This window comes from Tachyglossus aculeatus, chromosome 1, assembly GCF_015852505.1.
Source record: "Tachyglossus aculeatus isolate mTacAcu1 chromosome 1, mTacAcu1.pri, whole genome shotgun sequence".
NCBI classification, from domain to species: Eukaryota; Metazoa; Chordata; class Mammalia; order Monotremata; family Tachyglossidae; genus Tachyglossus; species Tachyglossus aculeatus.
The window spans coordinates 86,314,933-86,341,558 of NC_052066.1; the positions used below are offsets into that span (position 1 = coordinate 86,314,933).

Here is a 26,626-nt window from a genome sequence, read left to right on the forward strand (position 1 = left end):
TCGGCTGCATTGTTTCCGCAACCGAGGTTCCGTTTTTCCAACTCACCTGGCTGTCTAGGCCTCCAGCTATCCATAAAATTATTCAATTGCTTCAGGACCTAATTGAATGGTCCAGGCTTGTTACCTAATTTCCTTGTCTTGTTACCAGAGGGTAACACATCACTGTTTGATTGTCTTAGCTTGTCACTGCATTGTTCCAGCTTATTACCTGATCTGCTTAGTTCATTTTCCAGTTGGGCTACTTTACCCAGTCATTGTCCAAATTACCTGACTCAATAAACAAGTATTTTTCTCCTGGTCACTTGAGAGCTTTCCAAACAACTTTGGGCTTTGTGTTGTCCCGCAGCCGTGGGAGCCCTGGATCCCTTCATGAGATCCTGAATTTATGGAGATGGCCTAAGCCAGCTCTCTTCCTCCCTTCAAAGCCCTACTGAGAGCTCATCTCCTCCAGGAGGCCTTCCCAGACTGAACCCCCTCCTTCTTTCCCCCCTCCTCCCCTTCCCCCCGCCTTACCTCCTTCCTCTCCTCACAGCACCTGTATATATGTATATATGTTTGTACGTATTTATTACTCTATTTTATTGTATATATTTATTCTATTTATTATATTTTGTTAATATGTTTTGTTGTCTATCTCCCCCTTCTAGACTGTGAGCCTACTGTTGGGTAGGGAAATTCTCTATATGTTGCCAACTTGTACTTCCCAAGCACTTAGTACAGTGCTCTACACACAGTAAGTGCTCAATAAATACGATTAAATGAATGAATGAAAGAGAGGAAACAGCCAAAGCACATACTGAGCCCAAAAATACAAGAAGGTAGCCCTGTTTTTAGATTAGGGATAAATCAATCAATCAATCAATCAATCATATTTATTGAGCACTTACTGTGTGCAGAGCACTGTACTAAGCACTTGGGAAGTACAAGTTGGCAACAGATAGAGACAGTCCCTACCCAACAGCGGGCTCACAGTCTGAAACAGATTGCCATGCCTAGTGTTGTGATTTGTGATGACACTGACAGTAAAGTTGACCTATTCAATCGTTCATTCATTGAATTGTATTTACTGAGCACTTACTGTGTGCAGAGCACAGCACTAAGCGTTTGGGAATAACAATTCAGCAACAAATAAAGACCATACCTCAATGGGCTCAGAGTCTAGAAGGGGGAGACAGACATCAGAACAAGTTGGGGCGTTTCAGGCAGATCTAAGTGTATGTAAGTGTGTGGCTGAAAAGCCCAATGTGACATCCACAGTTAGACACACAAAAATGCTGTCTTGTGCTGTTGTGCTTAACGTTCATAGCACCTGGCACTATTGACTTAAAGGATAGGGCACAAACCTGGGAGTCAGAAGGTCATGGGTTCTAATCCCGGCTCCACCACTTTTCTGCTGTATGGCCTTGGGCAAATGACTTCACTTCTCTGTGCCTCAGTTACCTCATCTGTAAAAAGGGATTAAGGCTGTGAGCCCCAGGCAGGACAGGGACTGTGTTTAATCCAATTTGCTTACAAGCACTGCAGTGCTTAACTGTGTCTGGCACATAATAAGCACTTAACAAATACTATTATTATTATTATTATTATTATTTGTCTTCCTTTCCGAGCTTTCACCGAAAGAGAGCTACTCCCTTCTTGAAGGCGGTCTGTCATGCAGGTCTGTCTGCAGCAATTTACTCCCAGTTCTTAGCTGCAATGGTTCATTGTGTGAGGCTTATTTTAAATGCTTCCTTTGCTCTATCTGCTATTGGTTTCTCAATTTTAGTTGTCCATATAGTCACTGTCGGGGTATCCTACCAATGCTCAGTCTCCTCACATGAAGAGCACTTAAAACAGTGCTTGATGCCTGGGAAATCTTTAACAAATCTAATAATGATTATGATAACAATAATAATAATTCATTCATTCAATCACATTTATTGAGCACTTACCGTGTGCAGAGCACTGTACTAAGCGCTTGGGAAGTACAACTCGGCAACATATAGAGACAGTCCCTATCCAACAACGGGCTCACAGTCTACCATCCTCCCTGTCTCACAATCCTGTAACCTTGGCATTTTCCTCGACTCATCTCTCTCATTCAGTTCACATAGTCTGTTACCGTGCTTGATGCCTAGTAAATCTTTAACAAATATAATAATGATAATGTTAATAATAATGTACCACCCTGCATAACTGTGTTAAGGAGCATATTCATTCATTCATTCAATCGTATTTATTGAGTGCTTACTGTATGCAGAGCACTGTACTAAGCGCTTGGGAAGTCAAAGTTGGCAACATACAGAGAAGGTCCCTACCCAACAATGGGCTCACAGTTTAGAGGGGGGAGACAGACAACAAAACAAAACATGTGGACAGGTGTCAAGTTATCAATCAATCAATCAATCGTATTTATTGAGCGCTTACTATGCTTGGTGATTGATGACAATTTTGAACTTTACTGTTCGTGATAATAATAATAATGGCATTTATTAAGCGCTCACAATGTGCCAAGCACAGTTCTAAGCACTGAGGGGGATACAAGGTAATTAGATTGCCCCACGTGGGGCTCACAGTCTTCAACCCCATTTTACAGGTGAGGTCACTGAGGCCCAGAGAAGTTAAGTGACTTTCCCAAAGTCACACCGCAGGCATAGGGAACATCTCTATATGTTGCCAACTTGTACTTCCCAAGCGCTTAGTACAGTGCTCTGCACACATTAAACGCTCAATAAATACGATTGAATGAATGAATGAAAAGTGGCGGAGCGGGGATTAGAACCCGTGACCTCTGGCTCCCAAGCCCGGGCTCTTTCCACTGAGCCATGCTCTTGATCTCATCTTGGAATTTGATATATTGACGTGCCTTGAGAAGCTGGATGTGGCAGCACTGTGTAGCGCAGTTCTCACAGCCGGAGAGAAGGTCAGACAGCACTGCAGGTCTGAGGTCTGAAGACTTCTAGACTGTGAGCCCACTCTTCTAGACTGTGAGCCCACTGTTGGGTAGGGATCATCTCTATATGTTGCCAACTTGTACTTCCCAAGCACTTAGTACAGTGCTCTGCACACAGTAAGCGCTCAATAAATACGATTGAATGGATGAATGAATGAATGAAAAGACCTTTTACCTCGTGTGGAGTCTGAGGCTATGCAACTGTTACATTGACAGTCTCCCAAATGATGTTCTGGTCTTCTTGATGCTGTTTCCTATTTCCAGTGAAGGAGCAGAAGAGAAGCAAAGACAAGATGTGTTCCATCTGGAGTGCAGGCAGTGGGTAGGGGAAAGAAATGCATGGCTTAATGGGAAGAGCACGGGCTTGGGAGTCTGAGGTCATGGGTTCTGTTTCCGGCTCTCCCTCTTGTCTGCTGTGTGACTTTGGGCAAGTCACTTAACTTCTTTGTGCCTCAGTTGCCTCATCTGTAAAATGGGGATTAAGAGTGTGAGCCCCACGTGGTATGACCTGATTACCTTGTATCTACCTGTATATATGTATATATGTTGCCAACTTGTACTTCCCAAGCGCTTAGTACAGTGCTCTGCAAACAGTAAGCGCTCAATAAATACGATTGATGATGATGATGTACATATTTATTACTCTATTTATTCATTTATTTATTTTACTTGTACATATCTATTCTATTTATTTTATTTTGTTAATATGTTTGGTTTTGTTCTCTGTCTCCCCTTTCTAGACTGTGAGCCCACTGTTGGTTAGGGACTGTCTCTGTTGCCAACTTGTACTTCCCAAGCCCTTAGTACAGTGCTCTGCACACAGTAAGTGCTTAATAAATACTATTGATTAATTGATTGATTACCCCCATGCTTAGAACAGTGCTTGGGACATAACAAGCAATTAACAAGTACCATCATTATTATTATTATTAAATAGGGGGTCCAGAGACTGGAGAGAAAGTGGGGGGAAGAAGTGACAGAGACACCCAGAGCCAGATAGCAGCAGAAAGAGACTAAAGATCGAGATGGAAGGCACGCAGTTCTCTCCTTCTGTTTTATAGAACATTTGCTGCCACTTAGGGTGACCACGGCCTGACTCTGTGGGAGCAAAGATAATTGTATTACAGTGAAGTCTAATTCATTGGCTATGGTAGCTAATCACTCTCAAAGGGTGGTGCCTATGAGAGACAGTGTAGATCTGCCTCATTCAGATGGAGGCAGAGCCCACAGATAAGATTCGTTTTAGAACTCAGCTGGCTAATAGTATTTTCACATTTCCGAAGGCTGATGTCACCCATCAATCAATCAATCAATCAATCAGCCGTATTTATTGAGTGCTTACTGTGTGCAGAGCACTCTACTAAGCGCTTGGGAAGTACAAGTTGGCAACATATAGAGACAGTCCCTATCCAACAGTTGGCTCCCAGTCTAAAGTCCATAGATGCCCTGCTGCCATCTAGAGAATTCCCTACCTCTTTTTTTCTCCTTTATGGTCTCCACATGATGGAGGGGAAAAGAGTTGGTGGGTTATCCATATCTATCTATCTGACTAGTGGTTCCAGTCAATAAATCATATTTACTGAGCGCTTACTGTGCATAGAGCACTGTACTAAGTGCTTGGGAGAGTACACCATAACAGAGGCAGTAGACACATTTCCTGCCCACAGTGGGCATAATAATAATAATAATAATGATAACAGTTATGGAATTTGTAATCACTGTGTGCCAGGCACTGTGCTAGGCTTATAGTATACTTATTGTAGAAAGGGGGAAGGGGGCAGTGAAAGAGCTAGATAGAGGGTGAATCCAATTTACATAGAAATTATTTAATACTTGGGGGCTTTAGGAAGCTCTGGAATTCAACTCTCCGTTTCTCTTTGTAAGACACAGTTTTTGTTACATTATTTCACTTTAAATTGCCTTCCACTGTTAAAGGAAGCCACTTTAGTGATAGACTTGATTGTAATTTCTTGAAAACTTGGGTGTGTAAAGGACAATCAACTTTAAATGTGATGATGACAAATATTTCCTTTTATTCAGCCATGGGTCCTAGACTAAGGAACTTTGAGATATCGATACTTTTGTATTATCATTACATATCTGAAGGGGAAAATGTGAATCATCTTTACAAAAAAGATTAATAATTCCCAAGTTAGCCAAGTAAGTTTATAGAAACTATCCTGCTTTATGCAAAGAAGATGATAAACCATGTCAAAATGTAAACTGTGTAACTGAAGCCTAAGGACTACTTTTTGTCTCCTTTCTAATTCCTGAGACTAATCCTGTGATATTTGAATCGACAGAGGGTTTTCAAATGGACAAGGCCATAAAATATTAGGGAAAATGGACTCATTACCACTGGCTTAAAAGCATTTTATTACCTTGCCCCCTCCTACCTTACCTCAGTGGTGTACTACAGCCCAGATTGTGCCTTCATTCTTCTATAGTAAGCTTTGTTCATAAGCATCTGTCTCTTCTAAATCTCTGCCAACTCCTTTCCCTCATCCTCCCTCTGGTCTGGAGCTTCCTCACCCTCCATATAGGCCAGACCACCACTCTCCTCCACCTTCAAAGCATTATTGCAATCATATCTCCTCCAAGAGATCTTCCCTGGCTAAGCCAGAATTTCCTCTACTCCCACTCCTTTCTGTATTTGTACACTTCATTCACTCCATCCTCAGCCCCTCAGGAATTTGACACAACTCCGTTCAATGATGGCTGTTCTTTGTGAGCTCACAATTTCCATGCATTTGACTGTTTTTGTACTGAAAACTGTATTCACTAGAGATTACATCTGGAGCACTAGAGGCAGTTAGGTATACAGGGTTATTGTATGAAAAATATCAACATAGGACAGCTTGCCTTTGAAAACTTAGTATCTTATGCCCCACCAAGCATTCTAAATTGTTTTTATTTCGAATGTTTTTTGTGGTCCAAAGAGAGTATGAAGATTTAAAATGGAGAATTATTAGTTGAAAATAATAGTCTCAATAAGCCAGTGAAACCAAGACTAACCACAGGCTAGGCAATGACATGTTTAATTAACCCTCATGCTCTCTATTTAGAATTTTTTGCTCTATTTCGATTTCCACCACTTCTGTTCTGGGGAAGTCCTATCTTTCAAGAAATTACTTTGGAAGGGCTCTCATGGGGGAATCAGCATTCACAATCTAATTCCCAATATATTGCTTCAGGGTCAATTTTAGGAATTGGCAAATCCTTTTGTGAAGTTCTTCTCCCATTGTATTTAGTGCCAGCAAGACCCTTATGAGATTTTTTATATCTAGTTTTGACCTCCACAACTAGAGATGGAGATTCAGCCAATCAATCAGTCGTATTTATTGAGAATATGCTTTGTGTAGAGCACTGTACTAAACTTTCAGTACAATACCTGGCACATAATAAGTGCTTAAAAAATACCATAAAAAAAAACCTTACAGAGAAGAGGGGAAGAAAGACAGTATAATGAATTACAGATGGGGAAATGGCAGGGTCTAGGGATATGTGTGGTGAACTCACAACAAGCTGCCTTATTAATGACTGTTTGTGATCCTGTGAACAACAGCAGGGAAGAGACTGGCCAAGGCGCTGAGGGGCTCTACCTGCGATCAATCAATCAATCAATCATATTTATTGAGCACTCACTGTGTGCAGAGCACTGAGATGGTGATTGCTGGCCTGTTGGGCAGAGCATGGAGGAAGGTATAATAAAAATAATTGGCATTTGTTAAGCGCTTACTATGCGCAAAGCACTGTTCTAAGTGCTGGGGAGGATACAGGGTGATCAGGTTGTCCCACGTGGGGCTCACAGTCTTAATCCCCATTTTCCAGATGAGGTAACTGAGGCCCAGAGAAGTTAAGTGACTTGCCCAAGATCTACCTGGTAACAGTCCTGGACCAACAATGACTGCCACTTAGAGCTACAGTTGCAATGCCTAAGGCAGATTAAAAGGGGGCAACAGGAGGGAGCACACATCGGGACAGAAGCAGCAGTACAACAGCATAAAATAGCAGCACTTAGAAGCAGAAAGGGCTCCTTTGACCACAGACTGGTATTGGATCCTTGATGGTGGAGTGAGGGAGTGAGTATATTATACGTGTCACTACCTTGCAGGTTGGTAAAAATAAGTAAAACATTTTTCACAATAACCTTAGTGATCAGAGATGTGGATTGAACTCTACTTTGTCTCACTGAGGCTCCCGCGATCCAGGAAGGTCCTGGTTGGTATGAACCGGGGGCTCGCGGCACTCAGTATGTCAATTCTGTGGGGGTTGAGGTGGAGCAAGTATCAGATTACATAAATCAATCAATCAATCAATCGTATTTATTGAGCGCTTACTATGTGCAGAGCACTGTACTAAGCGCTTGGGAAGTACAAATTGGCAACACATAGAGACAGTCCCTACCCAACAGTGGGCTCACAGTCTAAAAGGGGGAGACAGAGAACAGAACCAAACATACCAACAAAATAAAATAAATAGGAAAGAAATGTACAAGTGAAATAAATAAATAAATAAATAAATAGAGTAATAAATATGTACAACCATATATACATATATACAGGTGCTGTGGGGAAGGGAAGGAGGTAAGATGGGGGGATGGAGAGGGGGGCGAGGGGGAGAGGAAAGAAGGGGCTCAGTCTGGGAAGGCCTCCTGGAGGAGGTGAGCTCTCAGCAGGGCCTTGAAGGGAGGAAGAGAGCTAGCTTGGCGGATGGGCAGAGGGAGGGCATTCCAGGCCCGGGGGATGACGTGGGCCGGGGGTCGATGGCGGGACAGGCAAGAACGAGAAATGGTACACACTCAAATGCATAGGTGATAACAAGGGAGGGCAAATAGGGAAAATGCTTGCTTAATCACTTCTCAGCCCTCAGTGTGGCCTGGTGGAAAGAGTCAAAACCTGAGATTCAAAGGAGTGGACTCTAATCTCAGCTCTGCCATTGTTTGCTGTGTGACCTCAGGCAATTCAACCAACCTCCCTATGCCTCAGTTACCTCATCTGTAAAGTGGGGATTAAGGCTGTGAGCCCCATATGGGACGTGGACTGGATCCAACCTAATTAACTGTATCTACCCTAGTACTTAGTGGAGTGCCAGGCACATAGTACTTAACAAATGCCATGTTTTTTTTCCAGTCAGGGAAGGCCCTGTGAAGGAGATATGACTTCCAGTAGAGCTTTGAAAATGGGGAGAATGGTGGTGTGTCAGATATGAAGTGGAAGGAAATGCCAGGCGAGGAGGATGGGGTCAAGAGGTCGACAGCGAGATGGATGAGATCGAGGTACGATGAGTAGGTTAGGGCCAGTGGAGCCAAGCGTATCAGCAGCATAACAGTAGATCAGCAAGGTAAGGTTGGAGCAGGAGAGCTGATTGAATCTCTTAAAGCCGTTAGTAAGGTAACAGAAGAGAAGGCACCCAAAGGGCTCTGAAGCTGCGAAGTAAGACCTGAAATAGAAATTACTTGAAATTTGAAAAGAAAAGACTTTAGTGATAAAATGGCTTTAATGGCGGCCTTCAAGCGTAGTGGTATTGGCACCTGTCCACTTGTTTTGTTTTGTTGTCTGTCTCCCTCTTCTAGACTGTGAGCCCATTGTGGGTAAGGACCGTCTCTATATGTTGACGATTTGTACTTCCCAAGAGCTTAGTACAGTGCTCTGCACACAGTAAGTGCTCAATAAATACAATTAGAGAAGCAGCGTGGCTCAGTGGAAAGAGCACGGCTTTGGAGCCAGAGGTCATGGGTTCGAATACCGGCTCCACCACATGTCCACTGTGTGACCTTGGGCAAGTCACTTAACTTCTCTGAGCCTCAGTTCCCTCACCTGTAAAATGGGGATTAAGACTGTGAGCCCCACATGGGACAAACTGATCACCTTGTACCCCCCCAGTGCTTAGAACAGTGCTTTGCAGAGAGTAAGCGCTTAACAAATACCAAAATTATTATACAGAAGCAGCATGGCTCAGTGGAAAAGAGCAGGGGCTTTGGAGTCAGAGATCATGGGTTCAAATCCCGGCTCCACCAATTGTCAACCGTGTGACTTTGGGCAAGTCACTTAACTTCTCTGTGCCTCAGTTGCCTCATCTGTAAAATGGGGATCAAGACTGTGAGCCCCCCCGGGGGCTCACCTTGTAACCTCCCCAGTGCTTAGAACAGTGCTTTGCACATAGTAAGTGCTTAATAAATGCCATCATTATTATTATTATTATTAATTGAATATTGTGGTGTTCAAGACTGCAGAGCACCCTGAGGGGACGATGGACAGGTGGGTTCAATCAATCATATTCTTAAGGGCTTACTATGTGCAAAGCACTGTAATAAGCACTTGGGAGAGTACAACACTACAATATAACAAGCACATTCCCTGCCCAAAATAAGATTACAGTGTAGAGAGGAAGACAGACATTAATATAAATAAATGCATTATGGATAAATAAGCAAATACAATAAATTAGTGTTGTTGGGCTTGGGGGATGGGAATAGTGAATAAAGAGTTCTCCATTAAACTGCTTCATGAGATTAGATATAAGGAAGGATTTCCTGACAGAAAGAGTCACTAAGCACTAGAATTTGTTAATGAGGGAGGACTTTCTCTTAGAGCATGGGCAAGATGAATTATCATGTTCCTGGAATGAAAATACACATGATATTGCAGGAAGAAATTCAGAAGGACTAGATGACCTCTCGAGGTTCTATAGAAGGCTGTGATCCTTCATTTGTTATTCAATAAATCAATCAATCAATTGTATTTATTGAGCACTTACTGTGTGCAGAGCACTGTACTAAGCACTTGGGAAGTACAAGTTGGCAACATATAGAGACAGTCCCTACCCAACAGTGGGCTCACAGTCTAGAAGGGGAGAAAGAGAACAAAACCAAACATATTAACAAAATAAAATAAATAGGATAGATATGTACAAGTAAAATAAATAAATAAATAGAGTAATAAATATGTACAAACATGTATACATATATACAGGTGCTGTGGGTAAGGGAAGGAGGTAAGACCGTGGGGATGGAGAAGGGGACGAGGGGGAGAGGAAGGAGGGGGCTCAGTCTGGGAAGGCCTCCTGGAGGAGGTGAGCTCTCAGTAGGGCCTCAAAGGGAGGAAGAGAGCTAGCTTGGCAGATGTTGGGAGGGAGGGCATTCCAGGACAGGGGAAGGACGTGGGCTGGGGGTCGACGGTGGGACAGGCAAGAACGAGGCCCGGTGAGGAGATTAGCGGCAGACGAGTGGAGGGTGCGGGCTGGGCTGTAGAAGGAGAGAAGGGGGGTGAGGTAGGAGGGGGTGAGGTGATGGACAGCCTTGAAGCTGAAGGTGAGGAGTTTCTGCCTGATGCGCAGATTGATTGGTAGCCACTGGAGATTTTGAGGAGGGGAGTAACATGCCCAGAGCATTTCTGGACAAAGACAATCTGGGCAGCAGCATGAAGTATGGATTGAAGTGGGGAGAGACACGAGGATGGGAGATCAGAGAGAAGGCTGATGCAGTAGTCCAGATGGGATCGGATGAGAGCTTGAACAAGCAGGGTAGTGGTTTGGATGGAGAGGAAAGGGTGGATCTTGGCAATGTTGCGGAGCTGAAACCGGCAGGTTTTGGTGATGGCTTGGATGTGAGGGGTGAACGAGAGAGCGGAGTCGAGGATGACACCAAGGTTGAGGGCCTGTGAGACAGGAAGGATGGTAGTGCTGTCAACAGTGATGGGAAAGTCAGGGAGAGCGCAGGGTTTGGGAGGGAAGACAAGGAGTTCAGTCTTGGACATGTTGAGTTCTAGGTGGCGGGCAGACATCCAGATGGAGATGTCCTGAAGGCAGGAGGAGATGCGAGCCTGGAGGGAGGGGGAGAGAGCAGGGGCAGAGATGTAGATCTGGGTGTCATCAGCATAGAGATGATAGTTGAAGCCTTGGGAGCGAATGAGGTCACCAAGGGAGTTAGTGTAGATCGAGAACAGAAGGGGACCAAGCACTGAACCTTGGGGAACCCCCACAGTAAGAGGATGGGAGGGGAAAGAGGAGCCTGCAAAAGAGACTGAGAATGAACGACCGGAGAGATAAGAGGAGAACCAGGAGAGGACGGAGTCTGTGAAGCCAAGGTTGTATAGTGTGTTGAGGAGAAGGGGGTGGTCCACAGTGTCGAAGGCAGCTGAGAGGTCGAGGAGGATTCCCTACTTCCCATGTGCCTAGTTAAGTGCACTGTCCCTAGGAGTCAATCAATGCTACTGCTGCTCTGCTATGATGGTAGTTCAATCAGAATGTTCAGAAAAGTGAAGGGGCTTTGTTGCAAATTATAGTTTCTTGGCAAGTTAGTTTTTAGAGCTTTCAATTTCAGTAGTAACCTGTAGTACAAATATTCAACACCCTGGGGCAAGGGCCATGTAGATTTATTTCTATTGATGGATCTGTGTATGTGAGTTACAGTCTTAGTATATAATAGCCTCTGTGTAGCCTGACCCATGACTTCATTGTGCATGAAGAGTCTGCTAATGAGGTTCCCAGCTCTCAGACCAAGGTGAATGCTGGTTTGCCCTTAGTGGGTAGCAGAGATCGTTTTCAGTGGCAAGAAAAGGCAAAATGAGTGCTACACCAGTGTGTTAAAACAGATATATTGTACTCTTCCAATAGTTTAGTTAAGTGCTCTGCACATAATAAGTGCTCAATAAATATGGCTGATAGATACTGGGATTTGACAGTCTCAGGGGAAAAATAAAATCTTGCCATTCCTAAATTGAAACTGATTTCTAAAAATAGAAGCATTGCTGAGAATGGGATCTCCACTTCAGACACATGTAGGATGCAATTGATGCCCAGGAGCTTCTTCAGAAAGCTTTTGCTCAAACAGAGTTACTTTTTTGTTGATGTCTGGAAGGACAAAAGAAAAGTGAAAATAGGGTAGAGTTCAGTGTTGCAACATACTGTGGCTTCTTTTTTAACTGTAGTTTATCTAGCTGTTCTTTATATTCATTCAAAGGTGAGTTGCTCTGAATCAGATCCCCTTATGGGCAAGAAAAATGTCTACCAACTCTGCTGTATTGCACTCTCCCAACTGCTAAATTCACTGCTCTGCAGTGAATTAACAATCTGTTAATTGTTATATTGTATCCTCCCTAGAACTTAATACAGTGCTTTGCACACAGTAAATGCTCAAGAAATATGATTGAATGAATAAAAAGGGTGACTCATAAGGGAGTGGGCAAAGAGGAAATGAGGGTCTAGTCAGGGCAGGTTTCTTGAAGAAGATGTGCCTTCAATCTGGCTTTGTTGGTGGAGAAATTGAGTGTCTGTCAAGTATGGAAAGGGAGGGCACTTCAGGCCACAGGCTGGATGTAAGCGAGAGATTGGTGGCAAGATAGACAAGTTTGAGATAAAGTGACTAGGTTAACATTAGAGGAGCGGAGTGTCTGGGCTGGGTTGTAGCAGGAGAGTAGCAAGGTGAGGTAGAAGGGGGCAAGGGTATTGAGTGTTTTAAAGCTGATGATATGGAATTTCTGTTTGATGTGGACGTGGATGGGCAACCACTGGAGGTTTCTGGGGAATGGGGAAATAGGGACTGAACGTTTTTGTAGAAAAACAGTCTGGGCAGCAGAGTTTAGTATGGACTGGAGTGGGGAGAGACAGGAAGCAGGGAGGTCAGCAAGAAGGTTGAAGGCACGCAAAAAATGGGGATGAGTTTTATTTAAGGAATAGATCATTCAGCTCTGATCATCCAATCTTAAAAATAACTGAAATATAGTTAAACCTTAAAGTAGAAGGCAGGTTGAGAAGAAATATCCTGCACTTTAGGATAATCAATTCTATTTATTGAGTGGTTACTCATCATCATCATCAATCGTATTTATTGAGCGCTTACTATGTGCAGAGCACTGTACTAAGCGCTTGGGAAGTACAAATTGGCAACATATAGAGACAGTCCCTACCCAACAGTGGGCTCACAGTCTAAAAGGTTACTGTGTGTAGAACACTGTACTAAGCACTTGGGAGAGTACAGTGCAGCAGAGTTGTTAGACACATTCCCTGCCCATAAGGAGCTCACAGTCTAGAGGGTGCTTCATAGGCTACAGGTGGATTGGACAAACATAAATTCCTTTGCATTTACCAAGATATACTGTGCTTTGGTTTGTTCTGGAAACTCAATCTAAATTGTATACTTTTAGAACAGGCTGTGGTGCTCTGAAGACCTGTGGAAAAAACACCAAAAAAAAAAGCAGTAGCCCTTTGTAGCCAAATGAGCATCATTGTGCCAAGAACTGCATTACTACCTTCAGAATTATTAAAGGAGTAGTTATATTACAATAGCCAGCCAGCCCTTGATTCTAAGCAGCCTTAATTACTGTGCTATCTCAATTAGGTACAGAAAAGCACTGCTTTTCTGCGTTCCAGCTGGGATACTACATTCTCCTTTCCAACTCACCCATTAAGTAGAACAAATGAAACCTAGGGAGTAAAAACCTGATAGAAAAGTCTAACTTCAATAATGCCAGAGTCATCTCCTCAGGTCCTTTACAGCTTTATCTGGAAAGGAGCCTAACTAATACAGCTGAAAGCAAGACAAGGGATACCCAGATGTGAGTAGAAGGGCCAGAATGAACCAATGCATCAGAAAGACCCAAGACCCAAGATACAGGAAATTACCTCACAGAGGGATTTGATGTCCCTTCCAGAAGTGGGTATTGGCTGGGCTTCTTTTTTCCTCCTCCCTTCTGCTTTTATTAGTCCTATTCTCACTTCCCAAGAACACAGTAACCTGCAGATTTTACTTTATTTTGTATTTATCCATGACCTTTATCTTTCCTGTTGATTTGAGGGTCTTATTGTTTAATTTGCTTCACTATGTAATAATGATCGTATCCCGACTGGATTACTGCATCAGCCTCCCCTCCGATCTCCCATCCTCCTGTCTCTCCCCACTTCAATCCATACTTCACACCGCTGCCCGGATTGTCTTTGTGCAGAAACACTCTGGGCATGTTACTCCCCGCCTCAAAAGTCTCCAGTGGCTACCAATCAACCTACACATCAGGCAAAAACTCCTCACCCTTGGCTTCAAGGCTGTCCATCACCTCACCCCCTCCTACCTCACCTCCCTTCTCTCCTTCTACAGCCCAGCCCGCACCCTCTGCTCCTCTGCCGCTAATCCCCTTACCATGCCTCGTTCTCGCCTGTTCCGCCGTCAACCCCTGGCCCACTTCATCCCCCTGGCCTGGAATACCCTCCCTCCGCACATCCGCCAAGCTAGCCCTCTTCCTCCATTCAAAGCGCTACTGAGAGTTCACCTCCTCCAGGAGGCCTTCCCAGACTGAGCCCCCTCCTTCCTCTCTCCCCTCCATCCCCCCCCACCTTACCTCCTTCCCCTCCCCACAGCACCTGTATATATGTATATATGTTTGTACGTATTTATTACTCTATTTTACTTGTACATATTTATTCTATTTATTTCATTTTGTTAATATGTTTTGTTTTGTTGTCTGTCTCCCCCTTCTAGACGGTGAGCCCGCTGTTGGGTAGGGACTGTCTCTATATGTTGCCAACTTGTACTTCCCAAGCACTTAGTACAGTGCTCTGCACACAGTAAGCGCTCAATAAATATGATTGAATAAATTAATTAATTATGCGCTTACTATGTGCCAAGCATTCATTCATTTATTCAATCATTTGTATTTATTGAGCGCTTACTGTGTGCAGAGTACTGTACTAGGCACTTGGGAAGTACAAGTCGGCACTGTTCTAGGCTCTGGGATAGATACAAGGTTATCAGGTTGTCCTATGTGGGGCTCACAATCTTAAATCCCCATTTTACAGATGAGGTATTTAAGGCGCGGAGAAGTAAAGTGACTTTGCCAAAGTCACACAGCTGACTAGTGGCTAAGCTGGGATTAGAACTCATGACCTCTGACTCCCAAGCCTGTGCTCTATCCACTAAGCCTCACACCAGTTCCCTTTCTCACTTTCTTCTGGGCCCCGTTAGTGTCAGGGTTCCTGTCTAATTGTCACTGATAGATTTTTTTCCCAGTGTTTAGTACATTGCTTTGCACATGGTAAGTTCTTAATACTTTCACTACTACTCACTCAGAGAAGAGATGGGAGTCCACATTCACTCTTAAGAATTGTAGTTGGAAAGAGAGAAACCTCAAGAAACGGATCCCAGATTTTTTGAGCTTTCAGTCTCCTGAAAATGGAGTTGAAATGGGAAGGAGATAAAATAAACACTCCGGGCCTGTTTGTCCCTGGCAGCTTTATAGCAAAGCATTACTGTACCAAATGAACCAAGCAGAACATTTACGTTAATTAAATTGACCATAAACCAAGCTTGATGTTTCATTTCACCTTTCTATTGGGACTAACTACTTTGAAGTATTTTGGAGCTCAAAAGCCCATTAGCAGAAATGGCTTAGGTGTCAGGAACAATTAATAGGGTATTTGTTATTGAAGAAGATTTTGTTTGGTGTTAATTAAAGGCAATCAGGTAACCTAGTGAAATATGATTCTCTAGTAAATTAGGGGGAAAGTAGGCAATGTACATAATGAGCTTGATTCTTCCCTCTGGGAGAAGGTAGAGGATGTGTCATCATCAATCGTATTTATTGAGCGCTTACTATGTGCAGAGCACTGAGCCTTGGGGAGAGGTGATGCTCTTGGCCAGTCACCCCATGAGTTGATCTGCTCAGAACGCACAAGTCGTGCAGTTCAGAACCTAGGAACCACGGGGTTAAAATCTCCATTCCAGGTTTAGCCCATGCCGGCAAGAAGCGAGAAATGTTCTTGGACAACACTAAGATGTTTTCACACCACGTTCTGCCAAAATATATGCCAGATTATGCTGCATTAATATAATAATCATAATAATGGTCTTTAAGCACTTGCTATGTGGCAGGCACTGTACTAAGAGCTGGGGTGGATACAAGCCAATCAGATTGGACACAGTCCCTGTCCCAGGTGGGGCTCACTGTCTCAATCTCCATTTTACAGATGAGGTAACTGTGGCCCAGAGAAGTGAAAGGATTTGCCCGAGGTCACACAGCAGACAAGTGGTGGAGACAGGATTCGAATCCATGACCTTCTGACTCCCAGGCACATGCTCTATCGGCCCAAGCTATCATACATCTCCTTTCAAGTATTAATAATTGTGGTAGTTGTTAAAGGCTTACTATGTGCCAAACACTGTATTAAGGGTTGGGTAGATATGATACAATTAAAGTAGAAACAGGCACAATCTCCCATGGGGTTTACAGGTTAAGGAGGAAGGAGAACAGATCATCATCATCATCAATCGTATTTATTGAGCGCTTACTATGTGCATAGCACTGTACTAAGCGCTTGGGAAGTACAAATTTGCAACATATAGAGACAGTCCCTACCCAACAGTGGGCTCACAGTCTAAAAGGGGGAGAACAGTCTAAAAGGGGGAGAACAGTCTAAAAGACCAACAGTCTTCATGGTAGGGGTTATGCCTACCAACTCTGTTGTATTCTTCCTACAGCTTAGTACAGTGCCCTGCACGTAAGCGCTCAGTAAGTACCACTGGTGGATTGATTTTATATACATATAAAAGTGTCAGAAATCAAATTCTTATGTTACTGTCACTGGGCCAAAGATTCCTCATCTATAAAATACGAAGTCAATTCCTGATCCCTCTTATTAAAACTGAGAGTCCTGTGTGGGACTGGGACTGTATACCAATCTGATAAGCTTGTATCTACCACAGTGTTTGGTACAGTGTTTGGCATAATACTTGCTTAGTCAGTAGTATTTATTGAGCACTTACTTGTGTGTAGAACACTGTATCCAACTTGTACTTCCCAAGTGCTTAGTACAGTGCTCTGCACACAATAAGTGCTCAATAAATACAATTGATTGATTGATTGATTGATTAAGGGCTTGGGAGACTATGGAACAACAATGTAACAGAATGGGTAGACACGGTCCCTGCCCACAACAAGCTTACAGCCTAGAAGGGGAGACAGATATTAATATAAATAAAATAAATTGCAGGTATGTATATAAATTCTGTGAGTCTGAGGAAAGGGTGCATGAAGTGAACAAATATGATCGCAAGGGTAATGCAGAAGGGGGTGAGAGAAAAGGAAATGAGGGTTTAGTCAGGGAAGACCTCTTGGATTAGATGTGCCTTAAGCATTACGTAGTGAAAAGAACACAGGATTGAGAGTCAGAGGACGTGGGTTCTAATCCTGCCTCTGCCACTCGTCTGCTGTGTGACCTTGGGCAAGTCACTTAACTTCTCTGTGCCTCAGTTCCCTCCTCTGTAAAATGAGAATTAAGACTGTGAGCCCCACATGGGACAACCTGATTACCTTGTAACTACCCTGGTGCTTAAAACAGTGCTTGGCACATAGTAAGCGCTTAACAAATACCATAATTATTATTATTATTATTATTCAATACCATCACCATACTTATGATTTTGATTGCTACGGAGATCTGTATCTGAAGTCGAGTAAAATGAAGATTTTGTCCATTACGAAATTGGCCAGATTGTCAGCTATTTTCGTGTATGAGATTCACAAATCCACACCCATATTTAGCTTATTTAGATGATTAAGAAGTATTTATAGTGCAGCTGGAAGCTTCAAAATCATAAGTCCTTGGTTCTGTGAGTGAGGATGATGTTAAATCCTTGAAAGACTTAATCAAGAGAAACTGTGTTTTCATTTTCTAAATATTTCCTAAAGATCTCATTAAAGTCCATAAAATGACTGGATCTCTAGCTTTTCTTAAAAAAACACATGTTCCAACATGTGAGCTGGTTTTTCAGGTTTCTCTAATGCTTGCCAACATCAGGCTGGAGTTGAAAGTACTCTAAGGAAAATAATGGGGATGCTAGAGTTGGATAATATTTCAACTGAGGAGGAAGAAATATTCAGAAATCTGATATGAAAGGTTAAATTTAATTTGCAGAAAATTGAGCATTTTGGAATGGATTTTGGGAACATTAAGCAATTTAGATAACCATTCCACTAAATCATAGTCAAGAAGGAATTATTCACTGATGCTGCAACATTTGATAACTCTTTTAGGAGAGGCATAATTACTGGCACCACAACACCAAATATCCACATGTCTAAGTGAGTCAGCATCTACATTTCAAGGGAATAACTGAGTGCTTTTTTAGTGATTTATCCCAGAAACATTTGGAGATGAGCTTTCCTTTACCAGTACTTGCCCCATCCTACCTCACCTTGCTGCGCTCCTACAATAGCCCAGCCCACACATTTTGCTCTTCTAATGCCCACCTACTCAATGTACCTTAATCTCATCTATCTTACCACCAACTTCTTTTCCCACGTCCCGAATACGGCCTGAAATCCGCTCCCTCTTCATGGCTGACAGATAATTACACTCCCTGCTTTTGAAGCCTTACTGAAGGTACATCTCTGCAAGAGGCCTTCCCTGACTATGCCCTCATTCCCTTTTCTCCCACTCCCTTCTGTTTTACCCTGATTTGCTCCCTTTATTCACCCTCCATAAGTACATATCCATAATTTATTGATGTTAATGTATACCCCGCCCCCCTCCCCCCCAACACGCTGTAAGCTCATTGTGGGCAGGGAATGTCAGTTATGTTGTTGTCTTGTACTCTCCCAAGCACTTGGTACAGTACCCTGCACATAGTAAGTGCTCAGTAATAAGATTGGCTGACTGACTCAAATACTACTACTACTACTAATAGACTCTGAGCCCACTGTTGGGTAGGAACTGTCTCTATATGTTGCCAACTTGTACTTCCCAAGCGCTTAGTACAGTGCTCTGCACACAGTAAGCGCTCAATAAATATGATTGATTGATTGATTAAGCACTTACTATGTGCAAAGCACTGTTCTAAGCACTGGGGAGGTTACAAGGTGATCAGGTTGTCCCACGGGAGGCTCACTATCTTAATCTCCATTTTACAGATGAGGTAACTGAGGCCCAGAGAAGTTGTGACTTGCCCAAAGTCACACAGCTGACAATTGGCGGAGCTGGGATTTGAACCCATGATCTCTGACTCCAAAGCCCGTGCTCTTTCCACTAAGCCACCCTGCTTCTCCAGTTCTCCTACTTCTTCTATGATTGATTGATTGCTCTGTGTGCAGTAAGCACTCAATAAATATGATTGACTATATTAAGCATAAGCTCTAATTCATGATACTTTCAACTGCAGAGTATCAGTTCAAAATATTTTACCAGAAAGCCATTTCTCCAAATAAATTCCATCTGAAAAGGGTGTATTTAGTGTGAAACAATATTCTCTTCCTTGATTAGCAAATTCCCACTTTAACTTACCCATCCACCTTGATGATTATGATGATTATGACATTTGTTAAGCCCCTGCTATGTGCCAAGCATTGTTCTAACAACTGGGGTAGATACAAATTAACTAGGTTGGATTCAGGCCCTGTCTCACTTAGAGCTTCCAGTCTAAGTAGGAGGGAAAACAGGTATTGAATCCCCATTTGACAACTGAGGCAATTGTGGCCCAGACAAATTAAGTGATTTGCCCAAGGTCACAGAGAAGGCAAGGGGCAGAGTAAGATTTGGAATCAGGATCCTCGGAATTTTAGACCCATGCTCTTTCCTCTAGCTCTCACTGCTTCTAAGGTTTCACCGAAGAAGGGATCCAAACTATTCTTTATTCATTATTTCCCGGATGAGAAGCTATTACCAAAATGTATGAGGAGAAAAAAACTGTGCCTGGGGCTTATTCAACCCATTTTCTGCTCCATTATAAGACTCTTTAAAAGACTTGATAATAATAACAGATTGTCATCATCCAAAAAGCAGGAAGAGACGCTGTTAACAACAGGGTTTTCAGATTCATTGTCTAATGACCATTACTGATGGAGCATTAGAGACTCTAAGACTGGCACAGTGTATGGGAACTAAGCAGGGTGAGAAGTTTATGCTTCATATGGAGAGCAACATGTAGCCATTGGAGGTTTTTGGGGAATGGAGGTGTGCAAAATGATGCATTAGAAAAATGATCTGGACAACAGTGTGAACTGGAGAGGGATGGGGCTGGAGGCTGGGAGGGCTGTAAGGAGACTGAGGCAGTAGTTGTCAGGCTGTGACAAGGGCTTGACAAGCTTACACACTCGAGAGACGGGGAGGAATTTGGTCCTGTCCACAGTGATAGGAAAGTTCGTAGGAGGAGAGGAATTGGGAAGGAAGATGAGTTCAGTTTGGGACATGTTGAGCTTGAATTGCTGACTGGACATCCATGTAGAGATCTTCTGGAGGCTGCAGCAGATGTGAGATTACAAAGACGAGATCAGGGAAAGTGAGGGAGACTTGAGAGTTATCTGTACAGAGGTGGTATACAGGAAGCCAGAAGATCCTATGAGCTCCCCAAAAGAGTGAGTGAGGTTTGGTGGATGCTAACAGTGAAGGAGTAGAAGTCAGAGAAAGAAATGGCTGGAAAAAAAACAGTGTCCACCAGGGTGGTAGGAGGGGAATAGGACATTGTCAGGAAAAAAAAAAGGTTAGATATTTTTCTAAGCGAGAGGAGTGGTCCATGATGTCAAAGACAACTAAGTGGTAAAGTGGTTTAAGATAGAAACCTCTTTTTTTAGGTATTTGTTAAATGCTTATTATCAAGCACTTAGTACAGTGCTCTGCACACAGTAAGTGCTCAATAAATATGATTGAATGAATGAATGTGCCCGGCACTGATTAGTCACTGGGGTTGACACAAGGTAATCTGAATAGACAGTCTGTGCCCCACATGTGGCTCACAATCTTAATCCCCATTTTACCTAAGAGTAAATGAGGCAGAGACAAGTTATGTCTTGTCTAAGGTTACACAGCAGATATATGGTGGAGTCAGGATTGGAACCCAGGTCCTCTGACTCCCAAGCCTGTGCTTTCCACTATTCATTCATTCAATCATATTGATTGAGTGCTTACTGTGTGCAGAGCACTGTACTAAGTACTTGGGAAGTACAAGTTGGCAACATATATTGGTGGTATACAGGAAGCCAGAAGATCCTATGAGCTCCCCAAAGGAGTGAGTGAGGTTTGGTGGATGCTAACAGTGAAAGATTAGAAGTCAGAGAAAGAAATGGCTGAAAAAAAAAGGGTATCCACCAGGGTGTTAGGAGGAGAATAGGAGATTGTCAGGAAAAAAAAAAAGGTTAGATATTTTTCTAAGCGAGAGGAGTGGTCCATGATGTCAAAGACAACTAAGTGGTAAAGTGGTTTAAGATAGAAGCCTCTTTTTTTAGGTATTTGTTAAATGCTTATTATCAAGCACTTAGTACTGTTCTCAGCACACAGTAAGTGCTCAATAAATATGATTGAATGAATTAATGTGCCCAGCACTGATTAGTCACTGGGGTTGACACAAGGTAATCTGAATAGACAGTCTATGCCCCACATGTGGCTCACAGTCTTAATCCCCATTTTACATAAGAGTAAATGAGGCAGAGAGAAGTTATGTCTTGTCCAAGGTTACACAGAAGATATATGGTGGAATCAGGATTGGAACCCAGGTCCTCTGACTCCCAAGCCTGTGCTTTCCACTATTCATTCATTCAGTCATATTGATTGAGTGCTTACTGTGTGCAGAGCACTGTACTAAGTGCTTGGGAAGTACAAGTTGGCAACATATATTGGTGGTATACAGGTGGTATACAGGAAGCCAGAAGATCCTATGAGCTCCCCAAAGGAGTGAGTGAGGTTTGGTGGATGCTAACAGTGAAGGATTAGAAGTCAGAGAAAGAAATGGCTGAAAAAAAAGGAGTATCCACCAGGGTGTTAGGAGGAGAATAGGAGATTGTCAGGAAAAAAAAAAGGTTAGATATTTTTCTAAGCGAGAGGAGTGGTCCATGATGTCAAAGACAACTAAGTGGTAAAGTGGTTTAAGATAGAAGCCTCTTTTTTTAGGTATTTGTTAAATTCTTATTATCAAGCACTTAGTACTGTTCTCTGCACACAGTAAGTGCTCAATAAATATGATTGAATGAATTAATGTGCCCAGCACTGATTAGTCACTGGGGTTGACACAAGGTAATCTGAATAGACAGTCTATGCCCCACATGTGGCTCACAGTCTTAATCCCCATTTTACATAAGAGTAAATGAGGCAGAGAGAAGTTATGTCTTGTCCAAGGTTACACAGCAGATATATGGTGGAATCAGGATTGGAACCCAGGTCCTCTGACTCCCAAGCCTGTGCTTTCCACTATTCATTCATTCAATCATATTGATTGAGCGCTTACTGTGTGCAGAGCACTGTACTAAATGCTTGGGAAGTACAAGTTGGCAACATATAGAGACAGTCCCTACCCAACAGCGGGCTCACAGTCTAGAAGGGCACTAGGCACACTGCTTCTCCTCTTAGCTCTAGAGTCAACTTCTCCGCCTGCCTCAGTGTTAACGCTTTCTCTTGCTCACTGAAGACAAACAATACATGGGTAAAAATGAAATATGTTTGAATCAAACAGTACAATAGCATTTTAAAACATTTACTTCCTATAAATCCATACATAGAACACATTGAAAGTCATTCTGGAATTAGCTAGTAATAGCTCACCTTGAAAAATAATAAGGTTAATGCAGAAGAATGCTCTATTTATTTCTTTTGTAATTAAGAAAACTTTTCAGCATCTCGGCCATCCATATAATTGAATTACACTGTTGATTAATTCTTTAAAACATTATTTTTTCTACTATACGTTGTTTTTTAATAATACGCTTCACTACTTAATAAAGTGGAATGATGTTAGCAGGAGACAGTGGAGGAGATATTGTTTATCTAGAGAGGTTTCATCATTACTATTGACTGTAATGCATTATTATTCACCACACAGACACTGTAAATAATGGAAATGTAAATTAAGGTACTTCTACGTTCTCAAATGCCGTATTGAATAAGGAAATAAATACATCAGACAGGCAAGAATTTAGTTATGCATTTTTAAAGAAGTTGCTTTTAGAAGAACTAAACTGGATTTTTAAATGAGTAATCCAGCAGTGAAGTACTTTACCTGCTGACTTCTTATATTGTTAATAGTAAACAGTATATAATGTACAATTAAGCAGTCAACAAAAATTTCTTGCCTGTGGTTTGACATGAAAACAGACGCACAAGACTGATCTCTCTGTAGGTTTCTGGTTTCTGATAACTTTGGGCCGAGTACATTATTTACGCCTTCTTGATGTATATTATTTAATTGCCAATGACTAATTACTAAATTTGTCAGTGTAAATACAGAATCAAAATATCAGATTTAATATGTGGCAACCAGTATTATCTGCTAATTAAAAATGGCTGAAAGCAATTGAAAGCCATTTCAAAATGATTTTGTAATTTCATAGAAATGCTTTAAAATTTTGCAAATGCATAGATATGCTTTTGATTATATATAGCTCTTAAAATTAAAGATAGGAGGAAATCTATGAGTTTTTAAGCACAATAGCTAATTCCTAGCAATACACGACAATCTAGAAAAAAAAATCTTGGAAGTCACTGTTTGGTAATCCTTGAATTACTCTTATAATCAATTTAGTTTGGCAAGTGCTGACTACCCATTAAGAGCTAAATGGTTATTCCAACCCCAACTCTTGTAAAAATTATATTCTTGATACAAAGAACTTCTAAAAGTGCTCACTTCTTTGGGAAATATTCACCTAGTGAAAAGAGCATGGGCTGTGAGTTCTAATCTCAGCTTTGCCACTTGCCTACTTTGTGATTGAGCAAGACATTTAACTTCTCTGTGACTTAATAATAGTTGTATTTGTTAAGTGCATACTGTGTGTCAAACATTGTTCTAAGAGCTGAGGAAGATAAAAGATAATCAGATCAAGGTAATGAATGAATAAGTAAATAAATAAATTACAGATATATACATACATGCCATGGGTAGGGAGAGGTGATGAATGAACGGAGCAGGTCAGGGCGATTCAGAAGGGAGTGGGAGAAGAAAAAAGATCTTAGGGAAGCCCTCTTGGAGAAGATGTGCCTTCAATAAGGCTTTGAAGGAAGGGAGAGCAATTGTCTGTCTGATATGATAATAACTGTGATAATGAAACTTAATAATTTATTAAGCATTTACTATGTGCCAGGCACTACAGTAAGCACTGGGGTGGATACAAGCAAATCAGGTTGGACACAGTGCCTGTTCCAAGTGGGGTTCAGAGACTCAATCCCTATTTTACAGATGAGGTAACTGAGGTACAGAGAAGTGAAGTGACTTGTTCAAGGCCACACAGAAGACAATTGGCAGAACCGGGATTAGAACGAATGACCTTCTGACTCCTAGGCCCAAACTCCGTCTACTGTGTAAGGCCACTTCCCTATCCAAACTTGTGGCCTGTGGTCAGAGATGCAGTGTGCCAGACAGCCAGTTGGCCAACAGCAATTTTACCTGCCTGAGGGGTTGGGGTGGGGGGAAGGCATTGCTCCAGATGGGTCAGGGAAAAACCTGCCCCCGTTTTTGTGGCTTCAACTCCTCACTCTCGGCTTCAAGGCTGTCCATCACCTTGCCCCGTCCTACCTCACCTCCCTTCTTTCCTTCTACAGCCCAGCCCGCACCCGCCACTCCTCTGCCACTAACATCCTCACTGTGCCTTGTTCTCACCTGTCCCACTGTCGATCCCTGGCCCACATCCTCCCCCTGGCCTGGAATGCCCTCCCTCCGCACATATGCCAAGCTAGCTCTCTTTCTCCCTTCAAAGCCATACTGAGAGCTCACCTCCTCCAGGAGGCCTTCCCACACTGAGCTGCTCCTTCCTCTCCCCCTCATCCCCCTCCCCATCCCCCCCGCCCTACCTCCTTCCCCTCCCCACAGCACCTGTATATATGTTCGTACAGATTTATTACTCTATTTTACTTGTACATATTTACTATTCTATTTATTTTATTTTGTTAATATGTTTTGTTTTGTTGTCTGTCTCCCCCTTCTAGACTGTGAGCCTGCTGTTTGGTAGGGACTGTCTCTATATGTTGCCCACTTGTACTTCCCAAGCGCTTAGTACAGTGCTCTGCACACAGTAAATGCTCAATAAATACGATTGAATGAATGAAAAATGAATGACAGGGACTGTATTCAACCCGATTTGTTTCCACCCAAGTGCTTAGTACAGTTCCTGGCACATAGTAAGTGCTAAACAAGTATTTATTATTATTATTATTATTAATTATTAAATGTCATTGCTTAGCTTCTTACATTCACCAAGTGTAAATAGACAGGCCAAAAAACTCTGACAACTTTTGAAATCTTGTTGTTCTGTTCTGTTTGGGAGCTTCAGAATTCAGTGCTCAGATACTTAGAGGATAATTACTTGTGAAGGGCTGAATTCATATTGCAAAATACTAGAAAAAACTGGTCCATATGAAACACACGAAATGAATGAAAACTATTAAGACTAAAATCACTCAGTATTGACTAGTTATTTCAGCTTGTTTGTTACTGAAAAGAATATATAACTTTTCTATCATTGCAGTTTTGTAGCCTTTGTGTTCTATGTCAGTGTCTCTTGTGATTTTTGCCTTTAATGTTCAGTGTCTCCTGTGAGATTTAAAGTTCCTTGAAGGCAGTGAACTTTATTGCTGCCTCATTACTATTCTCCACTGTGCCTAAAATAGTGTCCTGCACCCAAAGATTGTTCAATAAATCGTGCTGATGAATGAGGGTATTAATGTTGAATAACTGTGGAGGATACTTTCAGTCCAATATCCCTTTAGGGAGAGCAGCTGACCCAAACACTACTTTTATGTCACCACTTACTAGCTCTGGTTTACAGTTTTACTTATTTGTGGTGACCTCTTTTGATATCAGTTTTATGGTTTGCCTCCACAGATTTCTTTTCCTGAGGTGACTGTCTGTTTTTTCACCTGAGGCCAGATAGAATGGCCCCTGGGGGAGAATCAGAGTACAGTGACAGGGCCGGCTGAAAGCAAGCACAGTGGATAGGGGCAGTCCTGGGAAATCCATCAAAAGTTTCCGGGCATTGGCTGATCCAATAAAACTTTCCCTTTTTTAGGGCTGTATCCCTGGAGATAATCATGAGCTGTGTGAGAGAGAAAACCTAACCATATTTTTCTGAGGTTTAACTGTGTTCCTTTACTGATTTTGTGGTTTGATTCTTTCTTCAGAGACACATGCCCCATGGATGATGAGGTAAACCCTCAATAGCCAATTTTCTTTGTTACCAGTACCAGACTGTAACTAATGGTTCCAGGAAAATGATTCCTTTAAAAAAAAAAGCACACATACCAGAGGAAGAGGGTATAAACTTATCAAGATAAATCTTTTTATACCAAGGTTTATTGCTGAGAGATTTTTTTTTTATGATCAAATAACCCCATCCCAGAGGTGCCTGCTTTTAACACTTGACAGTGCCTTAATTTTAATAGTCAGAAGTCCTTATGTGGACTTGTTTTTAATACAGTGGCTGCAAAGAGCCATCCTATAAAGCATCACAACCCCAAAATGAGATTTCCTACCTCCTAAATCTGAAAATAGCTAATTCCTTAGCCATCCTTTCTGCTAGTCCTGGACATGAGCGGAGAGGGGAAACAACGAAATAACAGCAGCCTTGTTATTTACGTGGCACATGCTAAATGCAAATAATAATTGTGGTATTTGTTAAGCAGTTACTATGTGCTAAGTAACTTACTAAGTGCCGGGATAGGTGCAAGATAATCGGGTGGAAACAATCCTTGCCCCATATTTCCTGTTTCTGCCCTCTCCTCTGTGTCAAATGTGCA

General features: G+C 42.3%; 1 protein-coding gene across 1 annotated transcript in view; it reads left to right on the forward strand.

The window, feature by feature from the left end:
* The window catches only part of CLSTN2 (calsyntenin 2), a 1,113,326-nt gene that overhangs the window by 564,108 nt on the left and 522,592 nt on the right, over window positions 1–26,626 (forward strand). The gene's annotated exons all lie outside the window — the stretch shown is intronic.